Source organism: Ailuropoda melanoleuca, chromosome 1 (assembly GCF_002007445.2).
Source record: "Ailuropoda melanoleuca isolate Jingjing chromosome 1, ASM200744v2, whole genome shotgun sequence".
Taxonomy (NCBI): domain Eukaryota; kingdom Metazoa; phylum Chordata; class Mammalia; order Carnivora; family Ursidae; genus Ailuropoda; species Ailuropoda melanoleuca.
In genome coordinates, this window is record NC_048218.1 from 126,936,742 (window position 1) to 126,951,466 (window position 14,725).

At 45.7% G+C, this 14,725-nt stretch overlaps 1 long non-coding RNA gene across 1 annotated transcript in view; it reads left to right on the top strand.

Annotated features, from left to right (window-relative positions):
* LOC117803419 overlaps positions 1 to 7,202 on the top strand; it is a 36,455-nt gene extending 29,253 nt beyond the window's left edge. The window contains exon 3 of the long non-coding RNA XR_004627265.1: positions 559 to 7,202. This is a non-coding gene — a long non-coding RNA (uncharacterized LOC117803419). The remainder of the gene's footprint in view (positions 1 to 558) is intronic.
* Positions 7,203 to 14,725: the final 7,523 nt, after the last annotated feature.

Below are 14,725 nucleotides of genomic sequence, written 5' to 3' on the forward strand. Positions count from 1 at the left end.
TTCTAGTGTGATTGATCTTGCTTTTTGCGACATCTAAAGAGATTTACCCCTCTCTGTACCTACACATTTCCTAGCCATAACACTCTTAACTATACTGTGACCTTGCACCAGTTGCTTAATCTGCTGACTTCAGTTTTCTCCTCTGTAAAATAAGGATGACAGTCACAAGAATTGTACAGGGTTCCTCAGGACTAAGTCAGCCATTATATGTAATGTGGATGCTTTGTACCTAGTAGGACCTCAATAATTGCTAGCCTTTAAAAATACATACATAGTTATTGTTTTAATGTTTAAGGTTAATGGTTATATGGTAGATCTTAGAAAATCTAAGATGCAGAATGATAGAGGAAAAAAGGAAAGATTTGAAGATTTGGATTCAGACTGTAGTTTAAGCTGGAAGCTCCAAATTTCTTTTTCTGGATTATATTTTCTGAATTGGAGTTCCTGAACAAGCTGTGGATGATATTTGTATTTTCTGTGTACAGGTGGGAGAGCATAATTGATACTAATTGAACCCATGTGAATCAGGATGTACAAATTCATTTCCCACATTGACAGGCATGGATTTTGAAGCTTAACATCGCTACCTCCAGGGTTTCCCTAAGAACCAGTTACCTGAAGAAAGCATTGGGTACTTCTGACCCTTACTGGAGCCCCTCTGGAGTCTTTGGCTGGTCCTGTGTATAGTAAATGTCGCCATGCTGTTTTTCCTAGGTATCATATTACAGGTCAGAATTGTTTCTCCTTCCCTTCCACTGCCTGAGTGCTAAACCAGATTGATTTCTTCATGAACAGCTACCAGCTAACCATTATTGAAGCTGTATTATAAGCTTGGGACACAATGCTGAGTACTTGTCATATATTAGCTCTAATTCTCACAACTTCAATCCAGTAAAGTAGGGGTATTAGCCCTATTTTCCAGAGGACAAAAATCACACTAGGTCACCCAGATAATAAGTATTAGAATCAGACTTTCAACCTGAATCAGCTTCTAGAGCCCATGGCCTCAACATCACATCAGAAACACTTTCCAAAGGGAGAACTGTGGGTTATGCAGCCTTCAGAAGTCCGAGGAGGATCTCGCAACTCCCTTCAGGCACTATCAGTTCTCCTTTTCGAGAATGCCCACCTGGCTAGCCCTGCCATAATAATTATTAGAACCTGGGATACCTCACTTATGGTCCTTGCAGTTTTTCAAGGTTGACCCACGGGGTGTCTAATTTTCTCTTCCTGAAAACCTCCTCCATTCATCATGCATTAAACCCCAAGCTAAGCTGGGGCAGCAAGTTCTTTCTAGCAGAAGATGGCAGCTGCTGTTATTTACCCCCCAGGGGATATGCTGCAAATCCCAAGCCTTACAGCTGGGAACACGGAGATCTGGCTTTGCAAGCATATAAGACAAATCTTGACAAAGAGGGAGGGGCATGCACACTGGCCAAGGAGCTCTCAGCCAGGAGGCTGGGATGCAGAGGCACGGTCTCGAATGCCAAAACCACATTCAGCAGGCCTTCGGTCACACGGGCCTTCCACCGCTGGGGCTCATTCACTTAGGCCAAGCATGTGGTCTCCTAATTGCTTTTCCTCCCTTTAACCCTCTTCCCCCTTCTTCCCCCACCTCGCCCTTGTCCTTAAATGCTTTCTCCAGGTCTACACCTTAACCTCATTGTAGGATCCCAGTGAATGCCAAGGCTTGTGTGGGTGGAAGATTATAAATCAAAATCAAAGCCTCAGACACAGCCATTGGGGGGGGGGGACCAGAGGAGAGAAGGGCCACAATTGAAAACAAATGAGCCTCTTTCATCCCAATGGGATTTTTGTTATTGTTTTCTAAAGCCTGCTGTTCCTGCAGGGCACTTCACCAGAAGCTATGGTTTCTGGAACATTCAGAGAACAGAAGCACTGACAAGAGTTGTCCACATGTGTGTCCTCTGCAAGAGTTTCAACAAAACTTGGGGGCCTGAAGAAGTTCTATTTTTTAAACAAGCCTCAGTTTCACCCCCAATAAAAGAGGTTTCAGTTTTGAAAAGCAACAGAAGTGTAGCCTCAACCATCATTTTTCTCCAGAACCGAGAACCTTCACAAAATGACAGAGGGATCAGATCTGAAAAATCTGACTAAATGTAGTCTACGAAAAATTAAATCTTGTCTTTTCTCAACGATCCTGTGCTAGGGGAGGGGATCCCAAGACAGAACTCCAGTGGGACCTCAACTCCCTGTTCATGTACATCTGGTTTTATGAGGCATTGTGGTAATTAACATTTTTATATGGGTGTGTCCGTGGTTCTGGGAATTTACAACTGTTTACAGCGGATGGCAAAGCTACTCGTGAAGCTGCTGACAGGGCTAGAATGCTGTCGAAGGACTTCTCCAGCCTCTGGACCAGCTCAGCTTCTCGAGGGCTGGAAACAAAATGGGCTTTCACCTCAGAGGAAGGTTTCAATCCTGGTGCTGCTGTGTGGCTTTTTAGATTCCTTTTTTGAAAAACAGGAAAAATGAAATACCAAGTGCCTTGACCATGACATGAGAGAATCATCTTGGAAGTTGGGAGGGAATTCTCAAACACATCTAGTATTCAATCGGGTATTATTTTAATCTGGAAGGAGCCTGGAAGGTTACATACTTCCACGAATAGACCAGAGCTGCTAATTAACTTGGGTTAGGAGAGCTTCACCAACCTCTCTGTAAATGAGGACATTCTTGTTATAGATTATTAAGAGATTCAGTATAACCCGTGAAGGTCATAGATTTGAGTCTGTGGCTGGAATTTAGTGACTGAGCAACTCAGCTCAGAAGTTAAGCATATTTTGTGTTTCTAAGAGGCCTCCAAAAACCAGAATTTTTATTAAGTTACTGTTCCTGGGGGCACCTGGGTGGCTCAGTCAGTTAAGCAGCTGACTTCAGCTCCCGCCAGGGTCCAGGGATCGAGCCCTGCATGGGGCTCCCTGCTTAGCGGGGAATCTGCTTCTCCCTCTCTCCCTGTTTATGCTCACGTGCGTGGACACACACTCTCTCCTTCAAATAAATAAAAATCTTTATTAAAAAAAAAAGTTGCCTCTCCATATCTTTACTCAACTTATCCTGTGTGTTAATACATGAATAATTTTTATTCTCACTAACTCATCTGAATTCATACTAACGGGCAAATGTAGCCTGGAATTTACCACATTGCTGGAGAGGCTACATAGCAAGATGGCTTGTTCACGCAGCCCTCCTACGCAAAACCTTGGCACCCCATGCACAAATTCTGAGTTGTGTAGGGGGAAAGCCTAAGTATACACGGTCTGCTGAAAATGCCAGATGAATTTCTGCAGCTTCTTCAACATCCGTATTATATAACGTGTCCTGCCTGGATTAAGGACCCACTTTTGATCACAGAGGTAAAACTGGACCCTTGTGCCCCTAAACACAGAAAGCTTGATTAACTCAATTGTATGCTCTTTCCAAACAGCACATTTGTTTTCCTGGCCAGGAAGTTGGAACAGTGTTCCAGTAAGTGTTTAGATCTGGTATTACTTAGGCTACAGGTTCAATGACTCACAAAGAGAAGCCAAAATACAGTGGCAGTTCAGCTCAGTCAGGGGCCCAGTTTCTCTCATTGTGCCGCCACTCCTGAAACAAACATGCCTTTTGCTTCGAAGTCCAAGGTGGCTGCTCCAGCTCCAACACTCACATCAACATCCCAGCAGAAAAGGAGAAAATAAAGACATTCTCTAAAGGTAACACTCTGGATGTTGTATACACCAACATCTACTCCCAACTTCGGCATATCCAGCTGCAAGGGAGGCTGGGAAGCTGGGTGACCATGTATCTGGCTAAAAATTCTGTTATCCTACAAGAAAAGAACTACAGACTAGAGAACAACCAGCACTTTCTGCCACAATTCCCTTCCTGTGGTTTTTTGCTCCAGACCTACTTGATGAAGAATTCAAAATGCTGAGCTAGAAGCCCACTGAATTCCCTATGTGCAGACGAGAGGCATTTTTACTCTTATTTTTGGATAGCATCAATAATACATGTTAATTCTTGGGGTGGGGAGATAGAAAATATAAATCAGAATGTAAGAATTAGCATCCTTATGAATACTACTGTGCACCTGAAACTAATACCATATGTTAACTAATTGGAATTTAAATAAAATCTTTAAAATAAAAAAAAGAATTAGCATCTTTAGACTCTATGCCCCTATGAGAGGAAGGTCAGGTTTCTGAGGTCTTTCCTGACAAACTTGCCCAATACAAATGCAGTTGTTGAATCTCAGGGTGGGAATTTACATGACAGGATGGTGGTGGACATAAATGATCTATATTGTGGGGTGGGAAGAGGACTTTTACCTGCCAAACAACTGAAAACAGAAATGGAGAAACTTGGATTTTAGCTCTATCTCTTAATTGACCCCCTTCGTGACCCTGAGCAAGTAACAAAGCCATCATGTTTCCATTTCTCCATCCGTAAAATGTACTTTTATACATTTTCTCAATCCCCATTAGAAGATAGTTACAAGAATCAAGCCTTCCTTCCTGGATCCCTTCGAATACTCTTGGGTGCCCCCTTCCCTGCCCCGTGAAAGGTACTGAGAATAAAGACAGACTTGCCCACCGTCCCCCTGGAGTGGAATCTAATGGGTGATGCATATCAAAATCTTCTGAGGGGTATCAGCTCATAGGTCAAGGATTACTATCGAGGAGTGTTTACCAGTCATCGTAGTTCCTTGGCCCCTCACACCTCTTTGCCAAGGCCAAAGTGGAGGAAGAGGTAGAGGAGATAAAGCGTTCAGATGGGAGGATGTGGTCTGGCCTGGGCGGGCTGCCATTTTACCAAACCCAATCAGCCCTAACTCCCCTACGATACTAATCAGCATTTTCTAGTTACAACGAGTGCTCTCTGTGTTCCACCTTCTGACAGGGAAGTAGGAAAATAGAGATTTGCAGAAGTCGCTAAAAACTCATGTCAGGAGGCAGAGTTCCATTTCTAGATCCAAGAAAAACTTCCTGTTTTGTTAAGACCCTTCTTAGGAGCGGAAACCAGCTCACTCAAATGAAAACCGCAATGAATAATTTCAGTGATTTGTACCGTATGTTAAGCAAGCCCAAAATCCCAAGAGAAGGTTGTGAATAAGAAGAGAAACCATCAGAAGGGAACTGTCCCATGTCAACCCCCACTGACCAGGTCTCCTCCTCACTTCCTCTTTCGCCACTCCCTGAAGAACAGTGACCAACAACGGCATGGAATAACTTCGGGGAGAACATGACGCAAAGGCAATCTGGCAAAGCCTCGGGGGTTTGTTCAAGAACTGCAGAACTCCGATTGCTTGCCCTCTCTCCAGATGGAGTTTCCTTTTCTGCACAAAGATCCAGAAGAACCGTTTTATTAGCCTTGCCTATACTGCAATAACGAAATAAGTTCAGAGTCTTAGTTTTCCACAATAACATGATATCGTTGCTTCCATGATGTGACAGATGCGGGTTGGTGGTGGAGATCAAGAACCCTGGTTGATCACTGCAGTCTAGGTCTCCACCATCCTGGCCGGAGAAGAAAAGGCATGGAGAAGTCACACGTGCTCTTCTGTGTTCAGAAGGGACATGGGTGACTTCTGTCTCAGTGGTTGGACAGAACCAAGTACAGAGGGGCCGGGATGGACGGGGACATGCATGGTTACAGCCGCGCAACAAACGCTCTGCCCCCGCTGCCCTTTCGAGTGGGGGCGAGCTACGACATATCCTAGTGGCTCAGAATCCCAGACCGTGAAAGGATCATTTGAATCCAAGTCCACGGAGATGTCTCCCCTAAAGGTCTTTCTTGATAACTTCCTGAGTGTCTAACAGGCAACTCTCAGGTCAAAAATAGCCCACCCCATTTAAGGTGGGTTCTATGTAAGGGTTTTACCTCAACCCCCAACTCTTCCCATGTTTTATTTACCGGATTAGCTAGCCTCACAGTGTTGCTGGGAGACGGATGTGACTTGGTGCCCCTGGGAGCACTGGTCAGTCATTGAAACCAAAGCAAAGTTTTTTAAATCATGGCATTTTAAGCTCTTCACATTTAATTCCATGCAAACGCCAACATAAAGCTGGAGGATTGTTCTCTAAAAGACTGTTGACCAAATTGTTCAAAATATATTATGATTCAAGCCTCCTCTTGCCGTTGACTCATGTCTGACTCTTGTCCAGTGTTCTCATGCCAAGGGAGGATGCTCTGTATTCACCGTCAATTAAATATACATACAGCTCACGCACACATGGGGTTCTCATGAATGAACTTGTATGCCCTTGCCAGGGGGCACGAAGTGAAGTAATAGCTTATCCAGGACTTGAGTGCCTTTGCCCTCTCCACCTTGCTCCTTGCTTTGGGGACATTTGCAATCCACCAGAAACACAGGAGAGAAGCAAGGGAAATACAGCTCATTTTGGAGGCAGACTGACTTCACAGGGTGGTTCTCTGCCCTTCTGTTTTCCTTGGCCTGCTGTGGAGCTGTTTTGGGACTTAGGAGGCTCTCCAACCATGAGGCCCTTTCCAGACCTGATTTCCCCTTGGAATGACACATTAGCCTCCCTTCAAATGTAGCAATTGTAAATTCCTGACTGGGGAGCAGCAATTGCTTTGAATTACACACTATTTGAATCAACCAGTATGGGATTAACAAGGCCTTATTGTTCTCCAATCCTTTACTGAAACTCTGCTATAGCAATTTCTAGTGACATTGTATTTCCCTGCCTAGCATGTGACGGTGCAAAGCAACACTTTCCCCACTGTAATGGGTCCTTTTAGTTGTGTGTAATAAAAACCTCTGGTTACGATTTTACCAAGAGCACCGAACAGGAAGAGAGAATATTGCCAGGTTTTCTCTGTTCGCTTTTTTCTCTTCCTTTCCCACTCTTTGGCTTCCCTACCGGAATTCCACATTTTAAGTTCCTCAGATTCGTGAAGTTAAACATTGCTTCATGACTGCTATGCAGACATGCAAATATACACACAATGTCGGATTCTCTCTCTTACACTATGTGTATATGCTATTTTTAAAATAGGCCTCAGGAGCACAGAATGAAATCCATCATCATCCTTGGTTTGTGATACAACTCTCATCATTGCCCTGGAAATGCTATTGTAAATGTGTTTTTATGATAACCCAAGGAAACAATTTACATTTGCTCTAGTCCATTAAACACACACACACACGCCCCAAAAGCACATTTTTTTTTAAGATTTTATTTATTTATTCGACAGAGAGAGAGAGAGAGCCAGCCAGAGAGAGAGAGGGAACACAAGCAGGGGTAGTGGGAGAGGAAGAAGCAGGCTCGTAGCGGAAGAGCCTGATGTGGGGCTCGATCCCATAACGCCAGGATCACGCCCTGAGCCAAAGGCAGAAGCTTAACTGCTGTGCCACCCAGGCGCCCCCCAAAAACACATTTCTTGCTTATTCACTTTTTACTCAATAACCAAGAATAAATCAACTAATATTTACTTTCTAACCAAAACTATTTCTAACAGAACCGAAAGGGAATCTCTTTATAATGAAAGGCTTTACTCATAAAAGTGTTGAGCACAACATGATTTACCTACAAAATAGGCCTTTACAAAGGCTTCGGAGTCAGTGAATATAAATCCAGTGAATTAGAGCTGTACCAGAGTCTTTTCTAGCTGGTTTTACACCAGTTAAATCTAATAAAGATCATGAAGATAGAAAGCCAGCTTGAACTAAGAACATTTTGTATTCTATTAAAAGGTAATAAAACTAAATCTATGCAACTGCTGAATGAAAATATTAATTACTTCGTTATATAAAACTTTAGGCCTACATAACTACCACTCCAAAAACCTTAATAGTACAATATTTTATTTTTTTAAGATTTTATTTTTAAGTAATCGCTACATCCAATGTGGAGCTCAAACCTACAATCCTGAGATCAAGAGTCACATGTTCCATCAACTGAGACAGCCAGGCTCCCCAGTAGCACAGTACTTTTTAAAAATTGTTATCTTATTTGAGGGAGGATGCAGGGGGAGAGAGAATCTCAAGCGGACTCTGCACGGAGCAGGGAGTCAGATGTGGGGCTCTATCCCACAACTCTCGGATCATGACCTGAGCCAAAACCAAGAGTTTGATGCTCAACCAGCTGAGCCACCCAGGTGCCCCAGCACAGTATTTTTAAAATAGGCTTTGATGAAATTTACAAAGTAATAATCTTTACCCATTTGTCTCCAAACCATCTTCTCAGATCTTGTATCTACATTGAAATTTTTTTTTTAATTTTATTTGAGAGCGTGCGTGTGCACGTGAGCACAAGCGGGGGGAAGGGCAGAAACACGCTCCCTGTTGAGCAAGGAGCCCCATGTGGGACTCCATCCCAGGACCCTGGGTTCATGACCTGAGCCAAAGGTAGATGCTTAACCTACTGAGCCACCCAGGCACCCCTACATTGAAATTTTTGTGCCAGAAGGGAGTTGGATGATGTTTCAGATATAGTTATACTATAAGAAGTATGATAAATTATTTTTTTAAAGATTTATTTATGGGGGGGGCCACCTGGGTGGCTCAGTTGGTTAAACATCTGCCTTTGGCTCGGGTTGTGATCTCAGGGTCCTGGGGTGGAGTCCCACATTGGGCTCCCTGCTCCATGGGGAGCCTGCTTCTCCCTCTCCCTCTGTTTGCCGCTCCCCCTGCTCATGCTCTGTCAAATAAATAAATAAAATCTTAAAAAAAAAAAAAGATTTATGAGAGAGCGTGTATGTACACACGCGTGGAAGGGTGGAGGGCAGAAGAGCAGAGGGAGAGAGAATCCTAAGCAGACTGCACGCAGACCGGAGCCCAGCTTGGGGCTGGATCCCACGACCCTGAGATCACGACCTGAGCCGAAATCAAGAATCAGACACTTAAACAACTGAGCCACACAGGCACCCTGATAAATTATTATTATTATTTTAATCATTAGAGGACCAGGAATTCAACTTTAAAAAGCTAGGTCTATAATCTGCACTGAAAGGATTAATCTGCAAATATTTTAATCTTTTAATCTATAAACATATGAGCCAGTTTCTCTCATTTTTCACACCTCTGACTTCTTTGAAGCATTTCCTCTTAGAAAAAAAAATAGGAATAGGTTCTTGCTGCTGTTCACAATTTCATCAGCAAGGAGATAGAGCTAATTCCTTTAGGGACCTTGTTTCAGAGTAGGAGCGTAGATGAAATCCTGGGACACACGACTGAATTTAAGAAGCCTTCTATGGACACTTGGCTCCAAGGTAGCATAAACAAGAAAGCTCAAGAAGCTCAAAGCTGAGGCCAGAATCACACAGTGATTTGTACAGGAGCAATAGACATTGTGAACTGGATCATAAAGGGGCGCTAAGCAAAAATCTTACAAGATATGGATTCCTCCCCCTTGTGAGCAGGGCCTCCATACAAACAAGTGAAGAGAGAAAAAAATGACAGGAAACTTGCAGTATAAACTTACAGACTTCTGGTAGCACAGTTCGTAACAGGGCTCAAGTGTTCAGGGTTGCTTCTAAGGTAAGAGAAACAAACGCGTCCCCGTTTGAGCCTACAACATTATCCAGCCATGAGCCTTGGTAAAGGATTTGGGGAAATTCCACGAAATCCGCAGGCCAAGTAATTTCACTTATTCTTACACTCAAACTTTTCCATTTCGTTTTGTTTCAGCAGTTGTGAAAAAAACATTAGCGGGGACAGAGCCAGGCGCTCCCTTTTCCAAGAACAAACCAGGTTTGATAAGAGAAATACCACATGTTTTTCTGAAGATAGTTAGGAAAAGTCTTTTTTTTTTTTTTAAAGATTTTATTTATTTATTTTGACAGAGATAGAGACAGCCAGCGAGAGAGGGAACAAAAGCAGGGGGAGTGGGAGAGGAAGAAGCAGGCTCATAGCAGAGGAGCCTGATGTGGGGCTCGATCCCATAACGCCAGGATCACGCCCTGAGCCGAAGGCAGACGCTTAACTGCTGTGCCACCCAGGCGCCCCTAGGAAAAGTCTTTTTATGCCAAGCTCAAGCCATTGTCACCGTTGAGGAATGTTCTTGCTCCTATCTCCCTCAGACGGCCATGCCCCGACGGCTCGCCTCCCCCCCCCACCACATCCGGTGTGCACACTCTTCTAAGCTGTGCTCCGTAGTGCCGGGGTCCTGGGTGGCCAGGACTCACCAGATTGGGAACGACTTCTGGAACCACGACAGGGCTCTGAGAGCTCACAAGGTCTCCTGCGTCCCTTTCTCTCCATTCCTTTATTCGACATCTGCCTTGTGCCTCAGTTTCCCTCATTAGGACTGAAGAGCTGCCCCCGAGCAGAGCTTTAATTACCCTGCCTTGCTCTTTGCCAGCTCCGTGCTTTTCTTCCCACCCTTCCACTGGCTGGGACTCAGGGGAGTAAGTCACGTGCTCTGGAGCCAGGCCTCCTCCACGACTTCGGTCCACCATCTAGACAGTTACTCCCTGCTTACTCTGCCCCCTGAAGATACGGATAATTGCCTGAACCTGACCCTAGCTTGCCTTCTCCAATGAACCCACCTGATGATCTTTTCCAGAACCAGTCTCGCCAAGTCAGTTCCACTGCCTCCCCGTGCCCACCAGCTGACACCGCTGACATGTTGATGATCACACAAACGAATGACAGTGAGGAGCCTAGTCTATCTTCAACACGCACTTACATTTCTTTAATAATGACACACCACTTGGAAAACCAGGCGCTGGGAGAGGTTAAGGGATTCACGCAAGGTCACCCATACAGTAAATAGCACAGCTAGAATTGGAACCTCGAGCCTTCTGACGCCAGGTGTATTTCTGTTCCCAATCCTAACGTGTAGGCGTTTTCCCCACACCGAGCAATTATCAGACACCAACTGGATGTCCCACAATCTAGCTCAATTCTGACACGATCTACCTGGAAACAGCGTCCTATCCCACAGGTTAAGGGTCCAACTACCTTCTCCTTCCATTAATTTGCTAGAGCAGCTCACACAACTCAAATATTTTACTTACAGATTGTTGGCTTATTACGTAACTCAGGAACAGCTGGATGGGAGAGATGCATGGAGCACGGCATAGAGAAAAGTCGCAGAGTTCCCATGTCCACTCCCAGCGCGTCACTCTTCCCTCACAACTCCACCCGCTTAGCCGGAAGCTCTCTGAACCCCCGTCCTTTTGGCTTTTTATGGAGGCTTCAATACTTAAGCATGATTGATTACATCATTGGCCACTGGTGATTGACCTCAACCTCCAGCCCCTCTCCCCACCCCTTAGGTCAAGGGGGTGGCACTGAAAGTCCCAGCCCTCTAATCATTTGGTTGGTTCTGGTAACCAAACCCCATCCTTAGTTAGGGATCCCAAAAGTCCTCTTGTTAACATAACAAGACACCTTTATAGATCTTACTGCTTGGAAAATTCGAAGGGGTTTTGGAGCACTGTGCCAGGAATGGGGTCAAAGACCAAATATATATTTCTTATTGTGAATCACAGTATCACACCAAGTAAGTACTCTTAAACATGGGCCAAGAGTTCCCAATACTCACTTTGCCTCCACACGGTTCAGACACTGTACATCTATGGGGGCCTGTCTCAGGGCCGAGCAGAATCTCAGCTACGCTGCCTCCCGGCCCAGGATGCAAGGTTGCTCTGCCTCACGCATTTATGCTTCCCCTCCTGCTGCCGGCTCCCTTGCCAGGAGACAGGGCTTGCTGGGGATGATGAAACTTCGCACCTGAGTGCGTTGTCCTTCAGCCCTGAGGCCCGGGCAGGTTTGCCTGGGATCTAGGAAGCCCCCATATCTTGGGCTTCTGGCTCCAGCCTTTAATTTTCCTCTTGATAGCTGAATGTCAGAGAGGTGAAGTAACTTGTCCCACATCACACAGCTAGTCAGTGGTAGGGCCAGGACGGAGGTTTCACGGCGCTCAGGGCCACCCCGTGGACGCTGGAAACAACGAAAATCACGTTTCACACGGGGCTTCTGATGGGAGACTGCTTGAACCTGTGACTTTCGCATCTGTGGCTCACCTCTGACAGGGCGCAGTAGAGGCCTGATTAAAGGGATGACAAATGTTGCTTTTAAGGAGCAACTGGATCTGGAGGAATTGGGCCGGCACGCATCTTTGGCGAGAACTTGGACTTGGTGAGTCTGTTACCATTCTGGAAGCCAGAAATGTATTCGTAGATGGATTCACATAGCGTGGTCTAATTTATACCACAAGACCAAAGCCATCTTACAATGAAAATAACCCTTTACTCAGCATTTACTGCACACCACAGACTGCTCTAGGTAAGCATTTTAGTTGTATTAACTTATTCAACCCACACTATCCGCATTTTACAGATAAGGAAGCTGAGCCATCCAGAGGTCAAGTAACTTGCCCAAGATCACAGAGCTAGGAAGAGGCAGAACTAAGATCTGGAAGTAACTTGCCCAAGATCACAGAGCTAGGAAGAGGCAGAACTAAGATCCTCATGTCTGCACTCCTAATCCCTGCACCAGACTGGCTCTTATGGGATGTGGGGAGTGGAAGTTTTTTGGGGGGGTTGTTGTTTGTTGTTTTAAGATTTTATTTATTTGAGAGATAGAGTGAGAGAGAGCATGAACGGGGGAGAGGGAGAAGCAGCTCCCAGCTGAGCAGAGAGCCCTACTCGGGGCTCAATCCCAGGACCATGCAATCATGACCTGAGCCGAAGGCAGATGCTGAGTTGATTGAGACACCCATGTGCCCCAGAATGGAAGTTTTTGAAGACAACCAGAAAGGCATAGGGATTTGAATTTTTTGTTCAGGGAGAAGAGCAAGAACCAGTTATCATCCACATTCCTAGGTTCAGTCAAGGCTTACCTACCCACTGACAGGAGATCACGTATGACCTTGATAGCCTACGGTTAGGTTTTCAGAGCTTTTCACTTTGCTTTTCGTTTTTCACAGTTAGGAAACTGTTATCTAGCCCCATGTGGTTTCTGGTTCACTCTCAGAGTAGTATAAAGTCACCAGGGTTCTTAGGCTCAAGTTCAGAGCAGATAAGGTGCGCAGAAACAGAGAAGGAACCAAATAAAACTACCACCAAAATAGAAGTTTAGCAATTTTCAAATCTTGTCACATAACTCCTTGCTTGAGAAGAAATGCTCAAAAATCAACAAAAGGAGGAAAAACAGGATGTTAAAAAGCACTTTTATTATGTTTTTAGAAGTTACTGCCAGACTATTTCTGCCAAAAAATAACATGCCTCTTCCCTACAATCTACACAATTTGGGGTTTGCTGGGAATTTTGTGGGATTTTTTGGGAATAAAACCTAAGTTCCCACCAAGTTCATTGTCAAAAAGAACGTCCCATAAGTGAACATGCATATGGGGAATGAGGGTCCTGGATGGAAACAGCAGCCCTGAAGCCCCCACTATGAGTGACACGTCCCGTAAAGCTTTGGCCCAGAGACAAACACCTCCAATGGAGCCTCTTCACTGCACACATGGTGATGGCAGGTCTCCTGCTGAAGGTCTCTGTCCCATGGGCTGGGGACACAAAATGACACCAGATCATGACGATGGGGGAAGGGTCCGGGACTGGAGCCAAACAAAGCTGGACTCCAATCCCAGACCCCCCAGCTCCTAGTGGTGTGGCTTCTCTGAGCCTCCATTTTCTCATCTGTGAAATGAGCATTAATATACCATCTGCAGGATTGTCGTGAGGCTTAAATGAGATGTTGTCTGCGCATTGCTCAGCATGGTGTCTGGAAGGATCAGCATAAGCCCTTCCCCCTGGGAGAAGACAGGGTAGAACCAATGGCTGTCGGGAGGAGAGAGGAAAGAAGCGGGAATGAGGGCTGAGCACAGTGGTTGGGAAAGCCTGGAGGGTCCGGCAGAGAGAGAAAGGCAAAATCTTGGGCCCCACCCGGACCTACCAACTCGCCCATTCTGAGGATGAGGCCCCCAGTCTTATCCTAACAAGCCCTCCAGGTGATTCGGGTGCTGGGAACATTTGGAAACCATTGGTCTTGGCCTTTAGTGGAGTGAAGTGGACTGAGAAAACATCAAGAGTGAAAGCAAAACTCCTTATCCAGATTAGCAAAGTATTGCCCAGGGTGTGGGATGAAGGGGGAGACAGAAGGGAGGTAGGTGATGGGGGGGAGGTCACCAGGAGAAAACTGAATCTGAGTGAGCGCTATATTTTGCCTGGACCAAGGGGCTATGCTCCTTGCCCTCTGGCGGATGTGTCGTGAGGACTCACACTCCACGGCAACCAGGCTTTCTCCATTGCCTGCCCGACCCGCAGGAGAAATTGTTGGGGGTCTGTCCTCCCTGTACCATGAGCATAATCCCTCCTTGCCATATTCTTGAATGTTCATCGACCTTTGAGAGGGGGTGGGGCCCTGGACCGCTAGTGGCACGAGAGGGAGGGGAGGGGGAGGGAGCCTCACCCTCGATCGTGAATGCCGCGAGGTGGAACCAACGCAAGATTACTCCTGAGCCAGGGCAAGGGTAACACCCCAGTTACAATCACTGCTTGGGTAGGAAACCCATTGGCATTGAGTATCCATTCCCATCTCTCCCTGGGGTGCCTTTCTATGTTTCCGAGGCTAGAAAGTTTAAAACTACATCTCCCAGACTCCTTTGTAGTTGTGGTTGTGCAACTTACTGATTGCGCAAATTTCAGAAGAGAGAAGTAGGCGGAAGCCCTCAGCCGGCTTCGCTTGGCTTGTTGGCCAAGGATCATGCCCATGGCAGCACTGGTGGGTCCAACCACCACATTTCCG